Source organism: Pipistrellus kuhlii, unplaced genomic scaffold, assembly GCF_014108245.1.
Source record: "Pipistrellus kuhlii isolate mPipKuh1 unplaced genomic scaffold, mPipKuh1.p scaffold_m20_p_2, whole genome shotgun sequence".
Lineage (NCBI taxonomy): Eukaryota > Metazoa > Chordata > Mammalia > Chiroptera > Vespertilionidae > Pipistrellus > Pipistrellus kuhlii.
In genome coordinates, this window is record NW_023425515.1 from 69,510,602 (window position 1) to 69,518,229 (window position 7,628).

Consider the following 7,628-nt stretch of genomic DNA (forward strand, 5'->3'; position numbering starts at 1 on the left):
GTGAGAGAACGAAAGAAGAGTGTGTGGATGTGTGGGGATTGTCTGTTTTTGTGAGAAATGGACAGCTATATTCCAGGGACTGTTGGGTACTGGCAGACCAGGCTCCCCTGGCCAGGAAACCTCTACTGCTGCAGAAATCTCTCCCGGAGTGGCCAGCTCTGTTTAAGAGACTGCGCCATCATGAAGGGGAGACTGGCTGTGATCGGAAGCCCAGGCTTACCTTCAACCGGGGAGACCTCAGATACCTCACAGGACCCTACAACCACAATGCCCAGGGACCAGCTGCCTCAGCTGCAAACCCACGGACAATGGGACTCCAGCCTCTCCATCCAAGTGTGGCTAAAAAGTCTGCCCAGGTGGATACAAAGCAGCGCCAAGTACACGGACAGGTCCTGAACCTTCTCACAGAGTCGATAGATGGAACAGCTGAAGCGAACAATACTCATCCAAAATTGCTGAATTAAACACAGCTAGCGAGGCAAACCATGGATGGAAAGGTCAGATATCACCTAGAGAAAGGTGAGATCAGGCATGCAAGCTGGAGGCAGATATGCACACAGTGGGGACTAGAATCTCAGAGGAAGACTACACCCCACAAAATCCATGGCTGTTGGGGTCAGTATAACCCTTGAATGTGGGAAATGGGTCCACAGGGCTGCTGGCAGAAGGAGACTCTAGATATTATCCCACAGCTGGGCTGGGCCCAGAAAGGCAGCCTGAACTTGTATACCAGCTGCACAGTGCCAGGGGGAAAAGATGTGAGTCCGTTTTGGCTTTTTTCCTTTTTAACTCCTTGCTTTAGCTTGAGAAGTGCAGTGCATAGGATCTTCCAATTAAAAACAATCACTGAGACTGCAGGGGAAAGTTGTTTTTGTGAAAACTTGGGATCAAAGTGGTGTAAGACAAACAGGAAGCCAGCTCTGGGGCAGTCCATCCCTCCAACCCAGAATTAAGTGCAACACAACAAAAAGATAGAACTATAGGCCAAAATCCTTGATGAACATAAATGCTAAAATCCTCAACAAAATTCTAACAAATGGTATTCAGTATTACATTAGAAAGATAATACACCATGACCAAGTGGGATTTATTCTGGGGATGCCCGGATGGTACAATATCCGTACATCAATAAATGTGATACATCACATAAACAAGATGAGAGATAAAAATCACATAATCGTATCAATTGATGCAGAAAAGCATCTGAGAAAATCCAATACCTTTCTTGAGAAAAACTCTCATCAAAGTGGGCATACCTCAATATAATAAAAGCCTTATATGACAAACCCACAGCCAACATCATACTCAAAGGGAAAAAACTAAGCTCATCTCCCCTAAGAACAGGAACAAGACAAGGATGCTCACTTTCATCACTCCTATTCAATATAGTACTGGAAGTGCTAGCCATTGTGATCAAACAATAAGAAATAAAAGGCATTCAAATTGGAAAAGAAGAAGTAAAACTGTCCTTATTTACAGATGGCATGATACCATACATAGAAAACCCCAAAGACTCCATCAGAAAACTACCAGACCTAATAAATGAATTTGGCAATGTAGCAGGATAAAAAATTAACACTCAAAAATCTATGACCTTTTTTATATACCAATAATGAACTCACGAAAAGAGAAATGGAAAAAAAAAAAAAAAAAAAAGCCCATTTATCATTACACCAAAAAAATTAAGATACCTAGGAACAAACTTCACTAAGGAGGTAAAAGACATGTACTCAGAAAACTACAGGACATTGAAAAAAGAGATAAAGGAAGACATAAACAAACAGAAGAACATACCATGTTCATTAATTGGTATAATCAGCATCATTTAAATGTCCATACTACCCAAAGGAATCTACAGATTGAATGTAATCCTTATTAAAATACAAATGGCATATTTCAAAAATCTAGAACAAACTCTTCAAAAATTCATCTGTAATTAAAAAAAAAAAAAAAAGTTCCCAAATATCCACAGCAATCCTGAGAAAGAACAAAGTAGGAGGGATCACAATACCAGATACCAAGCTATATTACCAAGCCACAGTTGGTAATATAGCTTGGTACTGGCACAAGAACAGACATATAGACCAATAGAACAGAACAGAGAACCCAGAAGTCAGCCCAAGCCATTATGCTCAATTAATATTTGATAAAGGAGAGAAGAGCATACAATGGAGTCAAGACAGTCTTTACAATAAATTGTTCTGGGACGTTTGGTCAGATACATGCAAAAAAAAAAAAAAAAAAAAAAAAGTAAAACTAGACCACCAACTTACACCTTACACCATACACAAAAACAAAGCCAAAATGGCTAAAGGACTTAAATTTAAGACAGGGAAATCATAAAGACCCTACAAGACTCCATAGGCAGCAAAATAGCAGACATATGTTGTAGCAATATCTTTATAGACACAAGTCCTAGGACAATAAGACTAAAAAGAAAAAGAAATGGGACTATATCAAAATAAAAAGCTTCTGCACAGCAAAATAAATCATCAATAAAACAACAAGAAAGCCCACTGCATGGGGGAACATATTTGCCAATGATATTTCAGATAAGACAATCTACAAAGATAACAGAGAACTCATATAATTTAACAAAAGGAAGATAAACAATCCAATCAAAAAATGGGCAAAGGATCTAAATAGACACTTTTCAAAAGAGGGCATACAGAAGGCTGAGAGACATTTGAAAATATGTTCAAAGCCACTAATCATAGGAGAGATGCAAATCAAAACAATAAGATACCATCTCACACCTGTCATAATGGCTATCATCAACAAATAATAAGTGCTGGTGAGGATGTGGAGAAAATGGAACACTCCTGCACTGCTGGTGGGAATGCAAACTGGCATAGCCACTGTTGAAGACAGTATGGAGTTTCCTAAAAAAGTTAAAAATGGAACTCCCATTTAACCCAGTGATCCCACTTCTAGGACTATTTCCCCAGAAAACAGAAACACCAATCAGAAAGTATATATGCACCCCTATGTTCATAGCAGCACAATTAGCAATAGCTGGGATTTGCAAATAGCCTAAGTACCCATCAGCAAGAGTGGATTGAAAAATTGTGGTACATCTACACAATGGAATACTATGCCTCTATAAAAAAGAAGGAACTTTTACCATTTGCAACAGCATGGATGGAACTGGAGAGAATTATGCTAAGTGAAATAAGCCAGTCAAAGAAAGATAAATAATTATCTCATTCATATGTGGGATAGAATAATCAACATAATTTGATGAAAAAGAATAGATCCAGAGACAAATGGTAAAGGAGAGAGGGGTTAGCATGTATAGTAGAATAACCAATGGACACAGGAAAGAGGGTGATGGTGGCTTGCTTGGGATGGGAATAGCGGGGGGAGGAGGGGTCCAATTGTAGGAAAAGGAGACATATGTGAAACTTTAGACTAGGGGTGTCGAATTCAATCAGAGAAGGGGCCAAAATCTAAAATCCAGCCTAAATCGCGGGCCGAATGGTTTACTGAACAGTCATAAACTGTCATTGTGATGGAAACACAGCGGAGTGCAGTGATGACAGCGCGGTGCGGGCCACATTGCAAGGCCTGGCAGGACGGATTTGGCCCGCAGGCCTTGTGTTTGACACATGTGCTTTAGACAATAAAAATAAAAAATAATATCCAAAAATATAAAAATATACCAAACATAAATCATAGAGTTGAAGAATACAATAACTGAACTGAAAAACTCACTAGAAGGATTCAAGGGCAGACCAGATTGGTGGGGAAAAAATATCAATGAATTTAAAAACAAGACAGTGGAATTCATTTAGTCATAAATGCAAAAAGAAGAAAGAATGAAAAAGAGTGAACATAGCTTAAGAGACTTATGAGACAACATCAACCAAAAAGAGGGGGAATGAAAAAAGAGACAAAAACTTATACAAAGAAAAAAAATGGAGAGATGAGAACATATATGTTATACCTTAATCAATAAAGAAATTTTTTAAAATAGCTGAAAATTTTCCTACCCCTCAGAAGAGAACAAGCGTCCAGATTCAGAAAGCTCAAAAAAGTACCAAAAAGTATAAATCTAAAGAGACCCATACTGAGACACATTATAAGAAAATTTTCAAAAGTTAAAAGTAAAAAAATAAAATCTTAAAATCAGTAAGAGAAAAACAACTTGTTAAGTATAAGGGAACCTAAGCATATCAAACTTGCATCCCACGGGCTGCATGCCTTGTTTATTTGGCCCACGTTAGCCTTTGAATTTGACATGCTTGCCATAAACCAACCAGCAAATTTTTCAGGAGAAAGTTTGCAATCCACAAGGGGGTAGCATGACATATCCAGACTGCTGAAAGAAAAACACTGCCAACCAAAAATACTCTATCTGACAAAGTTATCATTTGGAATTGAAAGAGAGATAAAGAATTTTTCAAACAAGCTTAAGGAATTCAACACCACTAGATTACCAGTAGCCTTATAAGGAATTTTAAGGGGATTTCTTCAAGCTAAAAAGAATTAATGCCAATTAGTAACAAGAAAGATATTAAAAGATATGCCCAGGTGGGTTTGGCTCAGTGGATAGAGTATCAGCCTGTGACTGAAAAGTCCCAGGTAAGATTCAGGTCAAGGAGAGGTACCTTGGTTGCAGGCTCAATCCTTGGTCCTGGCTGGTGCTTGCACAGGAGGCAACTAGTCAATGTGTCTCTTTCACATCAATATTTCTCTGTCTCTCTGACTCTCCCCTCCTCACTATCTTCTCTAAAAAATCGGTGGAAAAATATCCATAGATGAGCATTAACAACAACAACAAAAACAACATATGAAAATATAAAACTTATAGGGTAAAGGTAATTATACAGTTAAATTCAAAATACTACAATATTGTAATGGTAGTCACTCTAATATCTTATAACTACAGTGTAAAGGTTAAAAGACAAAAAGTATTAAAAATAACTATAACTATAATAATTTGTTAATGAATACACAATATAAAATATGTAAATTGTGACACTAAAAACAAAATGTGGGGAATATAAAATGTAGAACTTTTATTTGCATTCAACATTATTAGCTTAAAATCTACACTAATAAAAGAGAAACATGTAAATTGACCATACCTCCGCTACACCCACAAGCCACACCCATCAGCCAATCAGGAGTTGAGTATGCAAATTAACCTAACCAAAATCCATGTAGCCTTGGAGCTGGAGTGAGCAGAAGGCTTGGGTTGCCCTGGTGATGGAGAAAGCCAAACTTCTCACCCACCCTGGCTGGCCCTGGCCTCTGCTCAAGGCTACAAAGTTTCAATTATAGAAGATAATTGCTTCCAGCCAGCCCTAGCCTCCATTCAAGGAGGTGCTAAAAAAAAAAAAGAGGGGGTGGGAGCTTGGGTTGTGGGGCAGGGGGAAGTGATCAGGCCAGGATGTGGGTGATCAGGCTGGCGGGAGGAGGCATTTGGGGGTGAGCAGGCTGGCGGCAGGGGGCAGTTGGGGGAGAGCAGGCCGGCAGGCAGATTGGTTAGGGGCAATCAGGCAGTCAGGCAGGCAGATGAGTGGCTGGAGCCAGCAGTCCCAGATTGTGGATGGATGTCCGACTGCTGGTTTAGGCCCAATACCTGTAAACCAGCAGTAGGACATCCTTCAAGGGGTCATCCAGATTGGAGAGGGTACAGGCTGGGCTGAGGACACCCCCCCCCTTCCCACTGTGCATGAATTTTATGAGCCAGGCCATTAGTAGAATATTATAATGATGGTGGTTTAAAATGCCAATATGTACAATATACTAGAAATTATATTTGCATCTTGGTTAAAGATATTTAAATTTTGGATGCAGCTTATTTGATGCCACCTGCTGGTCCTGCCCCAACAGCATACCTTCTACTTGACTCAATGGATTTGTCCTCTGCAGAGCAATTCATCTGAACTCCCTCAGACTTCAGGTGCTGCAACAGCAAAGGCGAAGAAAACTTGGAAAATGATTATAATAATTCAGTAGCCCGTAATCTAGAGAGATGTGATAATGTGAGTGAGGAGAGTTGTTAGAGAAATTGGGATCTGAATGTTCAAATGAAATGTGAGCATCTTACGTTTAGCAAGCAGACTATGGTGAATGAATATTTAAGGACCAACTTGCAAAGACTGCCTTGCACCCAGAACTTAGGAGATCAGAAATTAGTAGGATGGAAGACTCAGATTTTTTTATCAGGAAAATCACAGAGTGATTAAAGGATTTGAAATCTCTCAAGGTAGTGTATAATCTCAGTGAAAATGTAGGGCCTTCTATTCCAAGCAGAGAAATTAGCTATGCAAGTGAGGATTACAGCCAGAATGGTATTTTAATATACAAAAACATGCATTTCTCTAACTTAAAACTTTTCAATGATTTCATGTAACTTTCAGGCTGACATTCAAACTCTTTAACATAGTACACAGTGCTTCATGGTCTGGCCCTTGTCTATCTCTGTAGCTTCATCTCTCAGCACTCCCAGGAAAGCCTCTGCATTCATTCCAGCCATCTCCAATCACCAGCAGGTCTCAACTTTGCTGACTGTTTCCCCAATGTGGTGACTATATAAAAGCTAGTGTGTCTGCCTGGAAAATTCTTCCTACTTCTTCACCTGCCCCATTCCTCTTCCTTCAAGGCACAACTCAAGCACCATTTCCCAGACCTCATATTTTTAATTGTTTTTTGTTTTGTTTTTTTCATATTTGTGTTCTCAAAAGTAACCCAGTATTGTGTGTGTGTGTGTGTGTGTGTGTGTGTGTGCGCACACGCGCGAGCATGCGTGCGCATACTATATTCATTCATTCACTTGCCAGCTCTTCTTACAATTTACTAATAAGGCCTAGCACCCTAGAAGTATATCAATGACTGAACAAGGAAATAAATGAATATGTAAATAAAAATAATTATACACAAGAAACAGGGACTTGAGGTAAAAACAAATAGTAAGAAGTAAAGAATCAGGAGGAAGAGTAAAGTGGGAATTGAAGAGACAGAGGGGCAGAAGGAAGCAATAGGCTGTTCTTACCCACTTTCCATGGTAACTCACAGGCCTCCGTCCCAGCTCAGATGCCTATGGCCTCACCAGAATAGACCAGCAGGGCTCAAAACCAGTCCTTCTACTTATTAGCTACTACGTGACCTGGTGCAAATTACTAATCTTCTCTAAGCCTCAGTTTCCTCATCTCTGAAATGGAGAAAATTATAATAACCTTTGTCATAGAGTTGTTGTGAGGATTAAGTCAAATAATGCTTATAAGACACGCCTTACACAGTGCCATGTACATAATAAACACACAACAAATGTTAGCTGGAAATGCATATCTAAATAATGTTGAGGAATAAGAGAACAGGTTTTTTCTTAGGCCTCCATAAAGCACATGCCCTAGGCTAGGACACAGAGCTAGCCTAATAGGAAGTCATTCTGGGATCCAGGACTTTCTAGTTTAGTGCTGAAGGCAACAAAGCAAACCCACATCCACAACACTTAATGGATCCTTTGGTTGAAAGGTAACATAGTTGTAAGCTTTGGTTCGGATCAAGAAAGTTTTGATATTTCTATGTTAAAGTCATAATTTTAGTGTTTTGCTTTCGAAAAGAGAACAAAAAATCATATAAGGTTGCCATATGAAAGATCTAGGAAAAAACTCAGC

General features: G+C 39.3%; 1 long non-coding RNA gene across 1 annotated transcript in view; it reads right to left on the reverse strand.

The window, feature by feature from the left end:
• The window catches only part of LOC118724525, a 30,588-nt gene extending 23,479 nt beyond the window's left edge, over positions 1–7,109 (reverse strand). Inside the window, exon 1 of the long non-coding RNA XR_004989622.1 lies at positions 7,004–7,109. This is a non-coding gene — a long non-coding RNA (uncharacterized LOC118724525). The remainder of the gene's footprint in view (positions 1–7,003) is intronic.
• Between the last annotated feature and the right edge of the window lie 519 nt (positions 7,110–7,628).